Consider the following 22,025-nt stretch of genomic DNA (forward strand, 5'->3'; position numbering starts at 1 on the left):
CTTGTCTTAAATATTTTTACAATGTGCAATTTTCCTTCTAATTTTAGCTTTCATTTTAGTTGTGCAAATGATTTTTAATTTTACATAATCAAATTTTTCTATTTTACTTCCCATGATGCTCTCTATTTTGTTTGGTCATAAACTCTTCTCTTATCAAGTGATCTGACAGGTAAATTTTTCCATACTACCCTGATTTACTTACGCTATTACCCTTTATGTCTAAATCATTTATCCATTTTGACATTATCTTGGTATATGGTGTGAGATGTTGGTCTATATCTAGTTTCTATCAAGATACTTTCCAGTTTTCCCAGCAATTTTTGTCAATTGGTGAGCTCTTACCTCCACAGCTTGGATCTTCGGGTTTATCAAATACTAGATTATTATGGTAATTTGCTGTGTATTGTGTATCTCATCTTTTCCACTGATCCACCACTTTATTTCTTACCCTGTACCAGATTGCTTTCATGATTACCACTTTGTAATATAGATTGAAACCTGCTACTGCTAGGCTACTTTCCTTTGCATGTTTTCATTGATTTCTTTGATATCCTCAACTTTTTGTTTTTCCAGTTAAATTGTGTTATTAATTTTTCTAGCTCTATATAGTAATTCTTTAGAAGTTTGATTGATATGGCATTGAATAAGTAAATTAACAGGTAGAATTGTCATTTTCGTTATATTGGCTCAGCCTACACATGAGAAGTTGTTTAGATCTGCCTTTATTTGTGTGAAAAGTGTTTTGTAATTGTGTTTATATAATCTCTGGATTTGTCATGGCAGGTAGACTTTCAAATATTTTATTTTGTTTGCAGTCTTTTTTTAAATTTTCTTCCTCTTTCTGTCTCTTGCTGCTGGGTTTTGTTGGTAGTATATTGAAATGCTAATAACTTATATGGGCTTATTCTGTATCCTGCAACATTGCTAAAGTTGTTCATTGTTTCAGCTATTTTCAGTTGATTATCTAAATTGTCTAAGTTTATGATTTAAGTGTACTATAAGTGATAACTTTGTTTCCACATTGCCTATTTTAATTCCTTCAGTTTCTTTTTCTTCTCTTATTGCTATAGCTAGGATTTCTGGAACGATATTGAATAATAGTGGTGATAATGAACACCCTTGCTTTACCCCGATCTTACTGGAAAGGCTTCAAGTTTATCCCCATCATAGAGAATGTTTGCTCTTGGTTTCAGAGAGATACATTATTTGAAGAAAGACTCCATTTGTTACTACCTTTTCTATTGTTTTTAATAGGGATGAGTGTTATATATTGTCAAAGGTTTTTTCTGCTCTCAGTTATATAATCATATGATTTTTTGTTAGTTTTGTTATTGATAAGGTCAATTATGCTGATAGTTTTCCTAATATTGAGCCAGCTCTTTGTTCCTGGTATAAATCCCAACTGGTTATAATCTTTAAGACATATTGCTATAATCTCCTTATTAGTACTTTATTTAAAATTTTTGTGTTGCCATTCATTAGGGAAATTGGTCTATTGTTTTCTTTCTCTGTTTTTGCTCTCCCTAGTTTAGGCATCAAAACTTTATTTGCTTCAAAAGAGGAATTTGGTACAACTTCTTGCTTACCTATTTTTTCAAATAATTTATACATTATTGGCATTAATTACTCCTTAAATGTTTAGTAGAATTCACTTGTAAATCTAAACGGTTATGGGAATTTTTATGATTATCAGTGGAGAGAGTAACAGAACGAATATCAAAAATAAGGAAATGGGTGATAAGTTTGGGAAACAGATAACAAAACTTGACAAGAATATATCATGTAAGAGTGATGTGGCACTTGAAATATCCAGTCTTCTGCTGTGGACATAGAGAGAGCTCCTATACAACACCAGATAATTTCTTGATTTAGCTGAATAATTATTTTATTTTTCTAAAGAGAAACAAGGGAAAATAATATTCTGACTTTATTTCTGATCAAAGAGTCAGAACTGTTTGCTGAAGTAGAAAAGCTAGAAATGTTGAGGTAAATTGACCAGTGAAATTTAAAGTTTATGAGAGATGAGAGGAAAACCAGGCACAGCCTGCTACATGCTCTCACCTGTGTCCTCAAGGCCACAGGTTCCCCACTCCTGTCCTAGACTTTGAGAGAATGAATATAAAATAATTTTTTAAAGGTTAAGATCCCAAAGTTTAAAATTCTACAGGGCAAGATAGGGCAGGAAGGATAGAAATAACAATAATCAAATTATGATGATAAAAAAATATTTTTATGAAGAAGAAAGGGAGGGACCCTCTGTAGAAAGAAATATAAAAGCATAGCTACTACATTGACCAATTTAGATTTTTTTAAAGTCATATATAGACAAATCCAAGAAGTGGGGGTAGGGAAAATTTGGGTGAAGATCAATGGAAGAAGAAACAGAATTGATATTGTCAAGAGTACATTGGAGATGATCTGGGCCTAAGCAAGAAATGCAAAGGGAATTAAGATAAGAATTACAAGCCTGGCATAGAGGCATGACTTAGTAGTGATGACGGACTTGAAATATATGCTGATACTCTCAGGCAAAAGCAGAAGGATTAATAAGTAATTGGTTTGCCTTCTTTAGTACAAAGTTTGGTTATTATAATTTCATAAGTCAGTTTTCATTGTTTTATTATTATGATTGTTACTATTTCCATTTGCACTGTTGTAGGAATCATGTACATTGCTGTCCTGATCTTGATTATTCAATTTGCATCAGATAATATGTCTTCCCATGGTTCTCTGCCTCCATCACATTCATCATTTTTTTGCAAGACAAAAATGTTCCTTTGCATTTGTGTACCACATCTTGTTTAGGAATTCACTCATCAATGGTCATATAATTTGTTAACAATTCTTTGTTATTACAAAAAGTTCCACGAAACAGGTCACTGACCTCTTTGGCATATATGCCTAGTAGTTGCACACTGAGTCAAAAGGTTTGGATATTTTAGTAGCTCTGTTTAAATTAAATTCAAATTGACTTCCAGAGTGGTTGAATCAATGTGAACTCTACCAAAAATAAATTTGTATGCTGATATTTCCAACAACAAGTATTCTATCTTTTATCATCTTTGATAGTTTGCTAGATATGAAGTAAAACTTAAGGGCTATTTTGGTCACATTTCAATTAATGTTAGTGACTTGAAGCATTCTATTGTGTGGTTATTAATTGTTTGCAATTCTTTTGAGAACTGTTTGTTCATATCCATTGATCACTTACCTATTGGGAATGATTTTTGGTCTATGTTCTTTTTTGCTGTGAGTGTATATCTTGGGTATCAGACCTTTTTCAGAGATATTTGATATAAAGATATTTCCCACTCAATCTCTTTCCTTCTTATCCTTGTTGCATTAGTTTGGTTTGTACAAAAGCTTTTTGATTCCATGTAATTAAAATTGCCTAGTTTGTCTTTTGTAATCACATCTATCATTTGCTGGTTAAGAATTCATGCCCTAATTATAATTACAAGGGATATATGATCTGCTGGTCTAATTTTCATCATCATATTTAGTATTCATGTCACATGTATTTTATGAATTTATTATAAAAATACAGTATAAAATGTTAGTCTAAATCTAATTTCTGCTTTTCCATTTTCCCAGGATAATACTTTCAGGATCTTCTTCAGTAGAACAACTTTTCTGCATCTCTCAACCTGTGTGTTCACTTAATTGATATCAGATAAAAAATTAATTAGCCTTTAACCTAGTCTGATGTTACAACTATAATCATATATTCTTTAAAGCAATCTCAGTTTTGTGAAGGATACTTTGGAAATGAAGTAGGAACCATGATCAGTCCTACCCCCTTTAAATTTGGTAGAATATGTTAACTCTTTAATATGCAAATGATTCATAGATCTATGTAAGTTCACATAATTATATTAATACATTGCCCTCAAAATAGTTTTCCTAGAACTATGTCATCTAGAAGACTTTTAATGATGCAAAATCTCTATGGTTCTTTCCAGCTCTGAGTCTGATACGTTTAAGTGATTCAAAAAATATAGATAAAACTGAATATTATCTGTCTTTCATTTCCATTTCATTTGGTTTCATTGAAATCACTGCTTCTGGGTATTGGAGCTGGTAGCAGATACCAATGTTCTTTTTCTCTAGTAATACAGGGAGAAGTAGAGAATTGGGGATGGCTAGAGGAGAGAGATAGTGGCATTCATGAATTTGAAAGAACTGATACACATTTTATGGGCTGAATATAATTTTGGTGGGTCTGAATTTGAGAACCATTTTGTAAACATTATACTACATACTAGAAAAAAAAGTAACTATGAGCTAATTTGAGGACTAATTTAATTGTCCCAGATCCTACCACATTAGTATAATCTTGCTAAGCAAAACTCTAAAGCGAATCAGTTGGGCTATAGATGAGTATGCATAAAACCATATTTATTCCACCTAGTTAAAATATGCACATATCTGACATTTTTTAGAGCTCAGGAACCATATAAAATACAGAGTTCCAGCCTTCTGCAACTCCATAGCCTTTGCCTGCCTTGCCTCACCTCACCTGCAGCTGTCATGCAAGGAGGGGAGTTTCCTACACATCACAAACAGCCATTCCATCACACTCTAGGCACCCTCTCCAACTTCCTATGACTCCAAAGCAATTGTCTTGCCCCTGCTTTCCAGATACACACCTATCTGATACCCTGGTACAACTCTGTGGGAAAGTTGAACCTAGATGGGCAATGATAACCTACCTGAATTCATTCCTTAATGATTAATGTACTCCCATTTCATCATCTCCCACCCCTCCCAATGATTCTGATCAATTGGCTGCCATTGGTCAAACCCTGTTTTCTATCCCCTAATGACCAGTCACATTCCCATATTGCTCAATCTAACCCTCCTTCCTACATGTCCTACTCTAAAGCTTTCTTCCTTTCCATTGTGCAATTTGAAATGCCTGCTCCATAGAATACAAATTTGTTTTCATCTTAAACTATTTTTTTCTCAATTTCTCCATCTTCTTGCCATTGCTGATACCTAGCTCCCACTTGATGAAACAGATTCCCTGGCCATTCTATCCAGCACTAATTTCATATTTACCAATAGTCCTCAACTCAATGGGCCTGGTGGGGGAGTTGAAACACTCCTCACTCCCCATTGCCATTTCCAGGTCCTCCCTCAACCACTATCACTCAGGAACCCTCTTTTTCTTTGAGGTTCATTCAATTCATGTTTATCATGAAATCAAGATTCTTTTCTATTGACCCCCAACATGTTCTCCTTCCTTCCTCTGTGATTTCAGTGACTGGCTGACAGTGCTCCTCTCCTCTAAAAACCATGCTGTAATGACAGGAGTCTTCAACATACATACCTCAAACATACTAAATTCCCAATTCCTCAACTTACTAATTTCCCACAATATACTCCTCCACTTTTCCTCAACTACACTCAGAGATGGTCATAATCTTGATCTTACCAGTAACCAGCAGTGTTCCACTTCTGAGTTCAAGAACTCTGAAATTTCTTTATCTGATCACAATCTGTTGTTATTCTCCCCCTTTTTGCCTTGAAACTCCAAATCCTGTTCTTCTTCCTTACTATCACCTCCAATCCTTCCATCCTCCATTGCTCTTCCAGGCCATCACACTGCATTGTTAACACTCTCTGTCCTTCTGCTTCTAGAGTCCTTGTCAAACCATTTCAGCTCTATACTGTTCTCTCGAGTTCCTTGTTCCAATAGCCAGTCAAAGATCATTCCCTGCCAAAACTCAGTCTTCGATTATTCTTCTCATCTGCTGTCTTCACTATCAATCATATGTTGCTGAACAAAGCTGGGAAAAATCATGAAACCATGATGACTGAGTCTACTACAAATTTATATAGGTCACCTAAACTGGGCCCTCACTGGGATAAGGTTTTGACAATCCTTTTATACCTCTTTAATCATTTCATTATCCCACTGTCTATAGCATTGTTTCAAAACTTTTTCACCCCTCCTTAAACCTCTCACAGCTCCCTCTCTCTACCCTCCAAACTGAGAACATTGCCTCATATTTTACTGGAAAGAAAATTGAGGCTAATTTCTAAGAGCTCCTGCTTATTCTCTCCTCCTCATCTTACAGGACAGCAATGCCTTCTGCTACTATTTTTTCCATCACCCCTGTTCACATAATGAAGTGGCCTTCTGGTATTTAAGAAAAACCCCACTACATATATGATCTTATTTCATCCCACCTCCTCCAACAGATTGACCCCTCTATTATCCCCATTCCTTTACTTATCTTCAATTGCTCCATTTCTACTGGCTATCTCTCTATTGTCTATAAATGTACCCAGGTCTCTCCCATAAAAAAAACTAACCCTAACTTGATTAGTCCATTTCCACTAGCTATCATCCTATACTCTACTCCATTTCCTGGTTAAACTCTTTGAGAAGGCCATCTGCAATGGCTGCCCCTATGCCCCTTCCTCTCATCCTCATCTTTTTTAAAAAATTTATTATTTATTTAATATTTTAGTTTTCAACATTTATTTCCACAAGATTTTGAGTTACAAATTTTCTCCTCATTTCTATCCTCCCCCCCACTCCAAGATGGCATATATTCTGATTGCCCTGTTGCCCAGTCAGCCCTCCCTTCATTCATCCCACTACCCCCCATCCCTTTTCCCCTTACTTTCTTATAGGGCAGGATAGATTTCTATTCCCCCTTCCCTATATATCTTATTTCTCAGTTGCATGCAAAAGCAACTTTTTCTTTTGAGCATCTGATTTTAAGACTTTGAGTTCCAAATTCTCTCCCTTCTTCCCTCCCCACCCACCCTCCCTATGAAGGCAAGCAATTCAACATAGGCCACACATGTATCATTATGTAAAACACTTCCACAATATGCATGTTGTGAAAGACTAACTATATTTCCCTCCCTCCTATCCTGTCCCCATTTATTCAGTTTTCTCCCTTGCCCCTGTCCCTTTTCAAAAGTGTTTGCTTTTGATTACCTCCTCCCCCTATCTGTCATCCTCTTCTTAATGTTTTGTATTCTGGCTTCTGACTTCATCATTCAACTGAAAATGCTCTCTGCAAAGATACCAATGACCTCTTCATTGCAAAAATGAATGGCTTTTTCTCAATCCCCATACTTTGTGCCTTCTCTGCAGACCCCAACAATACTCTTCTCCTTGATACTCTTCTTTCTTATTTTTCTTGAAACTGTTCTCTGCTGGTTCTCTTGCCTATTTGGCCACCCTTTCTCATTTTCCTTTGTTGACTCTTCAGCCAGGTCATGCCCATTAATCATTGATGTCCCCCAAGGCTATTTCCTCAGACATCTTTTCTTTTCCCTCAGCATGATTTTTTTGATGTTGTTGATCTCATAGGTCCCAATTCAATGATCTCTTTTTTTAAGATTAATTTATTTATTTTTAGTTTTCAACATTCATTTTCACGAGATTTTGACTTACAAATTTTCTCCCCATCTCTACCCTCCCCCCCCAACCCCAAGGTGGCATGCATTCTAATTGCTCATTTCCCCAGTCTTCCCTCCCTTCTATCAGCCCACTCCCTGCTCCTTATCTCATTCCCCCTTACCTTCTTGTAGGGCCAGATAGATTTCTATACCCCATTGACTGTATATCTTATTCCCTGGATGCATATAAAAACAGTTTTTAACATTTGTTTTTAGAATTTTGAGTTCCAAATTCTCTCCCTTCTTCCCTCCCCAACCCAGCCCTCCTTGAAAAGGCAAGTAATTCAATATAGGTTATACATGTATTGTTATGCAAAACACTTCCATAATAGTCATGTTGTGAAGACTAACTATATTTTCCCCCTTCCTATTCTGTCAATTTTCTCCTTAGACCCTGTCCCTCCTCAAAAGTGTTTGCTTTTGACTACCCCCTCCCCCAATCTGCCTTCCCTTTTATCATCCCCTCTTCTGTAAGGTAAGATACCCAACTGAGTGTGTATGTTATTCCCTTCTTAAGCCAAATCCGATAAGAGGAAGGATCACTCATTCCCTTTCACCCACCCCCTCTTCCCTTCCATTATAACTGTTTTTTCTTGCCTCTATTATGTGATACAATTTGCACCATTCTATCTCTCCTTTTCCTCTTCTCCCAATATATTCCTCTCTCACCCCTTAATTTTATTTTTTTAGATATCACTCCTTCATATTCAACTCACCTTGCGCTCTCTCTCTCTCTCTCTCTCTCTCTCTCTCTCTCTCTCTCTCTCTATATATATATATATATATATATATATATATATATATATATATATATATATAGTATAGTATATTCTCTTCTATTACCCTAATACTAAGAAAGGTCACATGAGTTACAAATATCATCTTTCCATGTAGGAATGTAAACAGCTCAACTTTGGTAAGTCCCTTATGTTTTTTCTTTCCTGTTTACCTTTTCATGATTTCTTTGAGTCTTATATTTGAAAGTCAAGTTTTCTATTCAGCTCTGGTCTTTTCCTCAAGAATGATTGAAAGTCCTCTATATCATTGAAATTCCATTTTTTGCCCTGAACTGTTATACTCAGTTTTGCTGGGTAGGTGATTCTTGGTTTTAAACCTAGCTCTTTTGACCTCCAGAATATCGTATTCCAAGCCCTTCAATTCTTTAATGTAGAAGCTGCTAGATCTTGTATTATCCTGATTATGTTTCCACAATATTTGAATTGTTTATTTCTGGATGCTTGCAATACTTTCTCCTTGACCTGGGAACTCTGGAATTTGGCACCAATATTCCTAGGAGTTTTCCTTTTAGGGTCTTTTTCAAGAAGCAGTTGGTGGATTCTTTCAATTTCAATTTTACCCTCTGGTTCTAGAATATCGGGGCAGTTTTCCTTGATAATTTCTTGAAAGATGATGTCCAGGCTCTTTCTTGATCATCTCTTTTAGGTAGTCTAATAATTTTTAAATTATTTCTCCAGGATCTATTTTCCAGGTCAGTGGGTTTTCCAATGAGGTATTTCACATTGTCTTCTATTTTTCATTCTTTTGATTCTGTTTTATAATTTATTGATTTCTCATAAAGTCATTAGCTTCCTTTGGTTCCATTCTAATTTTTAAGGAATTATTTTCTTCAGTGATCTTTTGGACCTCCTTTTCCATTTGACCAATTCTGCTTTTTAAGGCATTCTTCTCCTCATTGGCTTTTTGAACCTCCTTTGCCATTTGGGTTAGTTATTTTTTAAGGTGTAATTTTCTTCAGTATTTTTTGGGTCTCCTTTAGCAAGCTGTTGACTTGTTTTTCATTATTTTCTTGCATCACTCTCACTTCTCTTCCCAATTTTTCCTCTACTTCTCTTACTTGATTTTCCAAACCCTTTTTGAGCTCTTCTATGGCCTGAAACCAATTCATATTTTTCTTAGAGGCTTTTGATGTAGGATCTTTGATTTTGTTGTCTTCTTCTGGCTGTATGTTTTGATCTTCTTTGTCACCAAAGTAAGATTCTATAGTCCTAGGTATTTTACACTCTGCTTATTTTTCCAGCCAATTACTTGACTTTTTAGCTCTCTGCCAAAGTAGAACTCTGCTCTGTCCCAAGCTTCAGGGGTTTTGTGCTGTGTTTTCAGAGCTACTTCTAGGTGCCTGTAAATTTTCAGTTCTTCTGAGGTGGTATGATCCAATGAGAGGTGTTTACTCCTCTGCAATGTAATTACCAGAAGGACTCCCTCTCCACAGCCACCACAAGCTCTGCCACAACAGCACTCCTCCTCACCCCAGGACTACCAGCCAGGACTGTGACCCAGATCCAAGCAGGACAAGCAAGAGAATCCTGCCTCAGCCCCAGCAAAGAGATCCCTGCACTCCTCCTCTCATCAGCCATTTGATTCCCCCCACTGTCTGTGGGCCTAGAGCTCCAGAATCAGCCACCACCACTGCTGCTGCTGCTGCTGCCACCACTGCTGCTACCACAGCTGCCTATAGCCACCTCCACCACCCTGGGTCTGCTCTGGCCTGGTCTGTCCTTGTGCGCTGCCCCCCCCCCGGGGGTGTGCTCTGCTCCCAGCACAGTGTAATAGACCTTTCCAGTGTCCATCCAGGCCGTCTTGGGCTGGAGACTTGTTTCATTCTGTCATTGTGTTGGTTCTATAGCTCTGGAATTTGTTTAGAGTCATTTTTAGAGGTGTTTGGAGGGATTTGTGGGAGAGCTCAAGTAAGTTCCTGTTTTCACTCTGCCATCTTGGCTCCATCCCTCTCAATAATCTCTTTACAGGTGATTGTTAGATATATTTCTCCAACCCTAACTTCAGTCCTAACCTCATCTTGAATCTCAGATTGGATGCCTCATTCATATGCATCTTAAACTCAACATGCCCAAAATAATATCCCTAATTTCCCCCATCTCTAAATGAATCTCTTCTTCTCAATCCCTTTGCTCTCCTTAACTTTTCAGACTTATGTTCAGGGCCAACCTGAGACAAAGAGCTACAAGTCAGTCTTAGGTGAGGCACAGATATGTAAAATCCCCCATATGCCACCTCTTCTTCATTGATGCATAGTAGGCAGCTAGATGGTCCAGTAAATAGAGTGCTGGACGTAGAGCCAGGAAGATCTGAGTTCATATCCAGACTCAGACATTTACTAGCTATGTGATCCTGAACAAAGCACTAAACCTTTGTCGGCCTCAGTATCCTCATGTAAAGTAAGCATGATGATAGCATCTACCTCCCAGGGTCATTGTAAGGGAAAAAAGGAAATACTATTTAGGAAGCACTATGTGAATATTAACTTTTTCCCCTTTCTTGATAGATTATTTCCATAAACCTTCCTCTCTCTAAGAGTCTCAAATACCATCACTACCACGCTGTCTTTCAACAGATCACCTCACATCACATTTTGCAGAGAAAATTGAGGCTATTCTATAAATAGTTCTCCCATCTGACAAACTCCAACATCTCAAAATCCTTTAAAATCTTTACTCATCTACTCCTTATTTGCTCTGGTCCCTTAGGTAGAGTGCCAGGCTTGGAGTTAGGGGAAACACAGCTTCCCACTGCCTCTACAACAATTTCCTCTGTGACAATGGAAAATCAGTGAACCACTCTGAGCCTCAGTTCTTCATTTATAAAATGGAGATAATATCTATAGTTATCTATCTCACATGATTAATATAAAGTACTCTGAAAATCTTGAATTACTATGTAAATGTTAGTTATTATCATTATTAATAAGGTTAGTCTCTTTACTTGTGCTTTTGATGCTCTTTCTGCCCTTCCATAAAGAACTCTAATTCATTGATCATTTTCCCAATCTCTTTCTCCTCTTTCTCCTATTAAATTTCTCCTTTTCTATTAGTTCCTTTTCAATGTCCTTCAAGCTGTTATCTAAAATCTTTCCTCTCATTCGCTGCCAAAATCTTAGAAAAAGTCTCTACTCTTTCTGCTTTCATGTTTTCATCAATCACTCCCCCTCAACCCTTTGCATTCTAGTTTCCAAATCCATTGCTCTACTGAAATAAATGTTACCAATGATTTAGCTGCTAAAGCCAAAGGACTTTTTCCCATCCTTGTTCTCCTTGAATTCTCTACTGTTTTTGATACCATAGACTAGCAGTTCACAAACTTCTTTTCCTTAAGATCTCTTTACACTTTTAAAAATTACTGAGGACACCCCTCCCAAAAGCTTTTAGTTATATGTACTATGTCTATTAATACTGACCATATTAGATATTAAAATGTCTTAGTATTAGGATAAAAATAGTTTTGAATTTATGGATCCCCTTTTGAAAAAATATTTGGGACCCCCCAGGAGTCCACAGACCATACTTTGAGAGTGACTACTCCATCTTCATGAATATTACCTTTGCCTTCCATGACACTGTTTGCTCCTGCTTAGCTTCTTGCCTGTCAGATGGCTCCTTCTCAAATTAATTTCAGGGCTCATTATCCACGTCTTATTCTTGTTTCCCAAAGATGACTATCTACCCACCAAGCCTTTCTCCTGGGCTCTCATCTCTCCTTTTTCTATATTCATTTCCTTGGTGATCTCACCTAGGTGAGGCAAATATATAAAAGTCCCCCACACACCCTTATCTTCATTGAGCAGTTACTGCTGGTTCACTTATTATTCCAAATGCATTCTTAATCCCTCCTTGGTACTCTAGTCCCACCATCATCAATAGCTGGTTAGATATGTCTACCTAGATGTCCCATCAGGACCTCAAACTCAACATATCCAAAAAAAGAATCCATCATTTTCCTTCCTTAATCTGCCTCTTCTCCAAATTTCCTGCTTTTCATGAAAGCACCACCATCCCATCAGCCACCCAAGACCATAACCTTGGAGTCTATTTAGGATTTTTCCTTTCTCTCACCTCCCCATCCCAATTCCCACTCTATACACACACACACACACACACACACACACACACACACACACACATATACCATATCCAGTTACCAAGCCTTGTTGATTATATCTCTATGAAATCTCTCACATCCATTTCATTTTATCTACTCATGTAAAGAAAATACATCAGGCCTTCATAACATCTCACCTGGTCTCCCTGTGTTCACTCTCACCATTAACTCCAATAAATCTTCTATGTAAGTGCAAAATAATCTTCCTAAGGCTGAAGTCAGACTATATTGCCATCCTGTTTGAGAACTTTTAGTGGCCTTCAGTTTAAAATGCAAATCCCTCTTCTACTTGCCACCATCACCACGCCTAGTTCATATGTCCCTTTCTATTACGTGGCTGGGCTCACAGACATCTTCCTTCAAGCAACCATGAAGAAATTGAGAAACATGGCTTTATTCCTTTATCTTGTCTCTTTTCTACTACTTACTGAGAAAGTTTGTTATCTCTGCTTCTACCTTTGCTCTCTTTTCACTTCTGACTATAGTAAAAATTAGCCATCCTTGGTTGAACCTTCCTTTCATCTTTCATTGCCTAGCAGAATTTTGTACCCTCTTCCCATCTGGTCTTGTTTACTACCTACAGCCAAGTACTATAGACCTAGCTTTGCAGCCTGTTTGTTTTCTCTGAGCTCACTAGCTCCTTATCTTTCCCTCTTTGTACCTGCTTGTGTTCTGTGTTCTCTCTCTCTCTCTCTCTCTCTCTCTCTCTCTCTCTCTCTCTCTCTCTCCCTCTCTCTCTCTCTCTCTCTCTCTCTCTCTCTCTCTCTCTCTCTCTCTCTCTCTCTCTCTCCCCGTCTGTCTCCCCTTCTCCTCCTCCTCCTCTTCTCTCCTCTCTCATCTGTCCTCTAGAATTTGAAAAGCCTATTTCCTCATGGCCAGGCAGGAACTATTGACCTATGATAGGTTCTACTTACAATCATTGTAATATTCAAAAGAATGCTTTTTAATTAAATCTTATTTATATGGATGCTTTTGGTTTATTTTTTTTACCTCACATTCATTTCTGAAAACGCATATTCATGTACACACACATGCATGCACACGCACACACACACACACGCACGCACACACACACGCGCACACACACACACACACACACACACACACACACACACACACACACCTAGGGAGCAATCTGTTGTAAAAAGATTTTAAAAGAAAAGAAAAAGGTCAAACTAACCAACACAGGGAGAGTCTTTTCTGCCTATATATGCCATAGTTGTTACCCATAGTTCCCTCCTCTGCAATGATGGAAGGGAGATGACTTTTTCCAACTCATTCTTTCTGGGTCCAAGCTTGGTCATTATCAGTATACAGCATTCAGTTGTAATATTTTTGTAGGTTCTTTCTGTCTATATTGCTATAGTCATTATTTTTCTTGAATCACTCATATAAGTTTTTTTAGGAATAATTATGTGTTTTACATTTTTTAGGATTATTATTAAGATTTTGTTTTTATCATCTAGAAATCATTAATGATAAATTTGAATGTTGCTGACCTAATTATTCCCCTGATCCATGAATTGGGTATTTCAGCTTATTGTAGATGGCATGTTAACTACTGAGCTAAGAATTTCTCAATATTCAGTACTCTGGTGATCCCTATTAAGTATCTGTCTCAAGAAAAAAAAAATCTGTGGTTGTTTAGTGGAATTCAGTTTTGTAGGTACACTAAGAGCAAGGCCGAAAGACCATAGGAGTCTTGAAATCCCAATAATTTGGGGATATATGAGACAAAAAATTGGAAGTTGTATCATTCCCCCTCCTCTGAAAGTAATGTTAACAGTCATTCTTCAAATTATTCCGTATCTAATTATCTGTGTACATGCTATATCTTAAAAGTAGCAAGTAACCCCTTGATGGCAGGGACTAATTCTTTTTTCCTTTGTGGTCCAGATAATTAGCAGAGTGTTATTTTAAGTGATTAAGTATAAGGACTGAACCCTTTGCAATGCCACCAGATACCTTCTTCTAGGTTTTATCAGCTGCTATGCAATCATTAAGAGTTATTCTTTGAGTTTTATCATTAACCACCTCCAACTGCACCTACCCTAAGGAATCACCTAGTAATTCAACAGGCATTTGTTAAAGCACCTACTATATTCCAGGTAGTGTGTTAAATATTGAAAAGAAAAATGAAATTACCTCTGCCCATAAGGAGCTTGTATCCTATCAAAAGAAACAACATGCAAACATAAAAGTAAACATATATATATACACACATACACATATACGTATATCCATGTATATGCATAATACATGTGTGTATGTATATGGATATAAAATACACACACACATGCTAGATGAATACGAAATTTGGGGGAGGAAGGGATAAGCAGTCAGGGTAAATCAGGAAAAACCTCATATAGGAGGTGTCATTTAAGCCAAACTTTGGGGAGACCTGGGGATTCTAAAAGGCAGAGCAGGAACAGATCGTAAAGGTCTTTAAATGCCCTACATTGCAGTTTGTATTTTATCCTAGAGGCAAAGGAGAGCCACTTGACTAGTCCACAACCTTCCATATTATCTTCAACAATAATGTCAAAGATTTTTTCAAACACCTTGCTGTTATGTCAGACATAGAGAGGAAGGTAGGTAGCAAAGTAGATAGAGTACTGAGTGTGGAATCAAGAGGACTTAAGTTCAAATCCAGTCTCAGACACTTACTAGCTGTGTCACCCTGGGCAAGTGGCTTCAGTTTCTGCATCTATAAAATGGGGATAATAACAACATCTACCTCCCAGGATTGCTGTAAGAGTCAAATGAGATAAAAATTGTAGAGCACTTATCATAGAACCTGGCACATAGCAAGCGCTATGTAAATGTTAGCTATCATCATCAACATCATCATCATATTGAAACAGGGATTCATTCTGGGACTACAAGGGGAACTTTGGAGGAATATTTTGCTTGGGCATATGGAATTCAAGCTGTCCCTACAATGGTCAATTCTCAGAATTGTCAAGTTACAATCTTAAAATATAGAACAGACTTCACACGTATAATGGGCATCATATTGCTTGCTTTGTCAATGGAGAGGAGAGGAGCTGGAAGGAGAACATTTAGACTGAAAATTTCAAAAATGAATATTATTTTTTTAAATAAAGCCAAAAAAGAATTAAAGAAACAAACAAAAAAGAATATAGGAGAGACTTCAAAAGGCTTTTGTTCCAACCCCTTCATTTGCCAGTTTAGAGACTCTATGAAGATAAAATGATTTGCTGAAGTGACTAAACAGTGCTGGTACTAGGCCTAGTACCCAAATCTTCTCATTGTTAGAGAAGTCAATTGCTAATGAATATTATGTCAGAATTCTTTAGCAAAGAAAAAGTGACAGAATGCTGGAACAAATAGTCAAATTAAACCTCAACTGACAAGGAAATAAAAATGTAAATAGTATGTCTAAATTGACCTAAAATAAATGACAGACTTGCTTAGAGCACAGGGGCAAGTCAAGAAACCTAAATATAAAATTCAGTCTCAAGAAAAACTAGCTTATGTAAACTATGAACTAATTTTTTGAGAAAGAGGAATGGTTCCTTCCACCCCCGCCCCCCAGCAATATTTTAAATAAGTAACCAGCAGGCATTATTATGAAGAACGACTGGCTGAAGAGTGCTTCATCCCACTCCCTTTCGAGGCTGATCTCAAAGGTAATACCTATCTCAGCCAACTACTGTCAGTTTCCATTTTGTCTTTACCTTTACTCTCCCCTCTCCTCTCTTTCCCTTCTTTCTCTCTCTTCTTCCCTTTGCTCTGTCTCCCCTCCCTTTCTGCCTCCCTCTCCCGCTCAGAATTGCCTAGCCTTAAGCATGTAGACTACTAACCTACAAACAATGACTTGTCCAGAGACAATGACCTAGGTTGACAAGAAATCCTTTCTCTGCCCTTTTTGGGGAAATTTATAGGATTATTAATAAAATACAGGGGGAAAGGGTTTACTGTTCCCCCAGGTAGCACCTAATTGCCAAGCTGCAAAAGATATATTCTGTGCAGGCAAAACAGCCAGAGACACTAGAGCTGTACTCTCTGTTTTCAATTAAAGATATCCATGCAGAACTACTGAGATTTGCCTCATCTTTTATATAAAGAAACTTTAATTAAACTAGTATTGAAACAGTGAAGAACAGCCTAAAAAGGAAACAAGACACTTTGGATTTAAATCCCACTCCTTTTGGATAAATGTATAGTTTAGTTGTAGAATGTGACTACAGATCAAGAGGTCCCTGATTTATATCTGGAGGTCGCTTTCAAAATTTGAGAAGCATCATGGTGTAAGGGAAAGATAGAACACTGAACTTGAAGTCAGTAAGACTTGGATTCAAATTCAACCTTCTACATACTATGTGACCCTGAGCAAGTCATTTAATCTCCATATGATTCAAGTTTCCTCAACTATAAAAAGAGGAGGTTGGTCTTGATGACTTCCAATACCCCTTCTGGTTCTAAGTCTATATGTTCTATGATCCTACAAGGGAAGAGGGAAAGAGAAAGTAATGGCAAGAGCAACTTTCTGTTATCCACCTGGATTTGTACATGGAGAACAATTTATAAAAATTGGGTTTATCTCTCACTCTAGTTTTTGTAGCCCTATTTGCCTCTGGTAGAAGACAATGCTGGCTATCTCAGTTATGTGTAAACTTGAAATAACCCTCTGCAATCTTCAGCTCATTCCTATGTTTCTTTTCCCCAACTCTTATTGCATACCCCTATTCAAAATTCTCCTGAGTTAAAGAAAACTATAGACCAATTTCCCTAGTGAATATTGATGCAAATATTTTAAATAAAATACTGGCAAGGAGAGTATTAGAATTTATCACCAGGATAATACACTATGACCAAGTGGGATTTATACCAGGAACAGAGGGCTAGTTCACTACTAGGAAAACTGTCAGCGTAATTGACTATATCAATAACAAAACCAATAAAAGTACATGATTATTTCAAAAGATGCAGCAAAAGCTTTTGACAAAATACAATATTCATTCCTACTTCAAAAAACCACTAGGAATCACAGGAATAAATGGAGTTTTCCTTAAAATTCTAAGTAATATTTATCTAAAACCATCAGCAAGTGTTATCTGTAATGGAAATAAACTAGAAGCCTTTCCAATAAGATCAGGGGTGAAGCAAGGATGCACATTATCACCACTATTATCCAATATTGTTCGAAAAATGCTAGCTATAGCAATAAGAGAAGAAAAAGAAATTCAAGGCATAAAAATAGGTAATGAGGAAATAAAACTATCACTCTTTGTAGATGATATGATGTTATACTTAGATAATCCTAGAGAATCAACTAAAAAAAGTTAAAATAATTAAGACTTTCATCAAAGATGCAGAATATAAAATAAGCCCACATAAATCATCAGCATTTCTACATATTTCCAACAAATCCCAGGAGGAAGAGATCGAAAGAGAAATTCCATTTAAAATAACTGCAGACAATATAAAATACTTGGGAGTCTACCTGCCAAGTTAAACCCAGGAACTACATGAATACAATTACAAAATGCTTTTCACACAAATAAAGTCAGATGTAAACAAATGGAGAAATATTAATTTTTCATGAGTAGACTGAACCAATATAATAAAAATGACAATTCAGACATTTAATGAAATAGAGTACTTTCTAGTACTCCTTTTGGCTGAATAGAAAATTTAATTTTCAAACATAAGACTCAAGAGAAGGTTTAAAAAAAGTAGACAAGAAGAGAAAAAAATAAGGCATTTAAGAAGTTTAAACTGCATATTCCTACATGAGAAGATGATACTTGTAACTCCTAAGAACTTTATCACTATTAGGGCAGTTAGAAGGAAGGCACAGGTGTGAGTTGATTATGATGGGATGGTATATCCAAAAAAATAAAATTAAGGCATGAGAAATAGGAATGTACTTGGAGAAGGGAGAACAGAGAGGTGCAATGGGGTAAATTATCTCACATAGAAGAAGCACAAAAGAATTATTATAATGGATGGGAAGATAGGAATGGGGTGTTGTAGGCAACACTTAAACCTCACTCTCATCAGAATTGGCTCAAAGAGGAAATAATATACACACTTGGCTGGGTATAGGAATCTACCTTACCCTACAGGGAATTAGGCGGGGAAGGGGAAAAGAAAGAAAGTTGGTGCTGATAGAAGGGAGGTCATTTGGTGGATGCAGTGGTCAGAAGCAAAATACTTTTGAGGATGGACAGGGTGAAAGGAGAGAGATAGAAGGATAGATAGGAGGAGGGAGAGAAAGTAGAATTGAGGGAAATATACAGTCAGTAATAGTAATTGTTAATGTGAGTGAGATGAACTCACTCATAAAATGGAGGTGGATAAAAGAATGGATAACATGATTTAGATATGAAGGGTGATACCATAAGTAAATTAGTAGAGCATAGAATAGTTAACCTGTCAGGTCTATGTATAAGAATTTATGACCAGACAAGGTATAGAGAACATTACAGAATGTAAATATGGATAATTTTAATTACATCAAATTAAAAAGGTTTTGGACAAATAAAGCCAATGTAGATTAGAAAGAAAGCAGAAAACTAGGAGAAATTTTTACATCAATGTTTTCTCATAAAGATTTCATTTCTCAAATATATAGAAAACTGAGTCAAATTCATAAAAATACAAGTTTCTCCCCAATTGATAAATGGTCAAAGGATATGAACAAGCTGTTTTCAGAAGAAGAAATCAAAGCTATCTATAGTCATATGAAAAAGTGCTCTATATCACTATTGATTAGAGACATGCAAATTAAAACAACTTTGGAATACCACCTCAAACTTATCAGATTGGCTAATATGACAGGAAAGAAAAATGACAAATGTTAGAGGGGATATGGGAAAATTGGGATACTAATGCACTGTGGATAGAATTGTAACCCAATCCAACCATTCTGGAGAGCAATTTGGAACTATTCCCAAAAGGCTATAAAAACTGTGCCTACCCTTTAGTCAAGCAATAGTACTACTAGATTTATATCATAAATAGATTTTTTTTAAAAAGGACTTATATGTACCAAACTATTCATGGCAGCTCTTTTTGTGATGACAAAGAATGGGAAATTGAGGGGATGTCCATCAATCGGGGAATGACTAAACAAGTTGTGGTATATGATTGTGATGGGATACTATTGTGCTATAAGAATTGACAAATGGGATGCTTTTAGAAAAAGCTGGAAAGATTTACATGAACTGATGCAAAGTGAAATAAGCAGAATAAACAGAACATTGTGCACAGTAACAGCAATATTGTATGATTATCAGTGTTAACAATTTAGCCATTTTGAGCAATCCAATGATTCGAGATAATTCCAAAGGACTTATGATAAAAATGCTATCCACTTCCAGACAAAGAACTGATGGAGCCTGAATGAAGACTGAAGCATACTTTTTCACTTTCCTTACTATTCTTTCTTTTTTTCTGTCTGTGTTTTCTCTTACAACAGGGGTAATATGGAAATGTTTTGCATCAAATTACTTGCCTTCTCAAAGAGGGGGGAAGGAAGGAAAGGAGAGAATTTTTAACCCAGAATTATTTTTAAAAGAATACTAAAAACTTTGACTACATGTGATTGAGTAAAATAAAATAAAAATTAAATTTAAAAATTATCAGAGCTAAGTAAATGTCACTCCTTCGACTCAACCAAGTCATAGATACATGAAAATGCTAAACTATATTTCTCAGGATGGTTGGCTTACCTGGATGCCTCTTCCTTTGCCTGCAAAGAGATTGACTCTTTTCAAAGCTACATGATACCTAAATAATGAAACTGTGGCTAACACCCTTAGGAAGAGTTCAAGAAGAAATGCTTTAAAAATCTTTAAGGCTTCTATGTAAATTGCTTTTTCAATCTTTCCAAAATAGTTGTAGGATATCTTTAGCACTCAGAAATTAGAGTGCTATAATGTGTTATGGGAATAAAGCTCAATAATGACCAAGAACACTCTTTGCACAGTAATTTGAAGAACATTGAAGGAGGGAGCAAGCCTGAGGGAAAGACAGTGGTAAATGTGAATTTGGCCAGTTGGGGTTTCTAAATCTTACTTCAACATCAACATTTTGTACTACAGAAATATCTCAGAAATATCTCAATCCCTATTCCACTCCATAACACAAAACCAATAGGCACCAAAGGTAGGCCTACTACTTTGTCTTCCCATAAATAAACCAAAGCACAGCACACACAAAAAGTCATCAAAGAACAGTTTTCAAGAGGCCAGAGGGACAGGCACAGCCGATCTGCCTCCAAAGGAGAATCAGGCATATTGCTTGTGTACAAGAAGGATTGGCAACCTCTCTCAAATGAGTTGCCAAATCGCTAACCCCTACTTTTCTGGAATGTAAGGGGTTAGGTTGGCATATAGAAGGGATTTCACTTTAGTGTGAATTACTTTAATCAGATAATCAGATTGCTTTCTTCCATAGAAACAAGATCAGCCAAACTGGTGAAAGAGCTTTAATTGGGGGAGAGAGAGAAAAGAAAAAGGGGATAATTGTGGAACATGGAGCACTCTGGAGGAAGATAAACCTAAATAGAAGTTGCAGAGGGAGCTTTAGACAACTTGAAAGCATCCTCAAGGTACAAGGTTTCTGGGGGAATGGATGGAGGGAAGAGTGCCAAGGGCATGGGAAGGTATGGGAAAAGCAAAAGCATATAGTACATGCCAAAATAACCCACCTACCTTGGACAGTGAAATCTCATCTTTCAAACCCACTTTATAATTTTGCTGAGGGGTACTAGTGAAAACAATCACATTTAATGAGACTGGAAATTATCTTCCATGCCAGCTTTGTCACACATGCCAATACATATGACTCCTTATAAAAATACTACTTGCAGGACAACACTTTCTGGAAAGCTAATTGGTAAAAACAAGACTTGTACCTTTTCTAAATTCCATTTAAAACTTTATTTTCTGTGTATTTCACATATGATCAGGAGGATCTTTTAAAAATAACTTTCTTAGTAGAAAATGCTGATATTAATAAGCACAGTTATTTGTTCTACCAGGTTAAAGTGTTTTCTTTTTCATTTTGTCCTGAAATGTGTCTCAGAAACTACGACAGACAGGAGCACAAGAAACAAAGTCCTGGTTGCTCTCCTAAGGGACCAGAAAAAAATGGAACTGGCCACACTCAATGAGTGATTAAAATGCGTGAATAATGGCACTGCTTTCCATCTAAACAAGCACAAAAAGATCATGAACAAGTATTATTGGCAATTGATGGCCTAATCCGCAATATGTGAGCAAACTCATTATAACAAAGCCCTCTTGCACAATAATCTTCACTGGAAAGTTTAACTCGAACTATTGAGACTACATGTTGGGCAGATGACAACTCTAAACTTGTTCATTCCAGTGGGCTTGCTTATGGAAATACACACTACTTCTTTAAGTAAAGAAAAGGTGTTCACATGTGCATGTTATATGTATGTGTATATATGTAATACATGCCCACATAAACATTCTATTCAGCAGTAATATATGATTTCAGAAAACAGGTGACTAAGCAATTTATTCTATTTATGAGTCAAATATACAAAGGAAGGAAAGGAGGAGAGAAAAAGGAAGGAAGGAAGAAAGAAGGGAAGGAAGGAGGAGGGAAGGAAAAAAGAAGGAAGGAAGGAAGGAAGAGGGAAGAAAGGAAAAGGGAGAGAGGAAAGAAAGAAAGAAGGAAAGAAA

Source organism: Trichosurus vulpecula, chromosome 2, assembly GCF_011100635.1.
Source record: "Trichosurus vulpecula isolate mTriVul1 chromosome 2, mTriVul1.pri, whole genome shotgun sequence".
NCBI lineage: Eukaryota > Metazoa > Chordata > Mammalia > Diprotodontia > Phalangeridae > Trichosurus > Trichosurus vulpecula.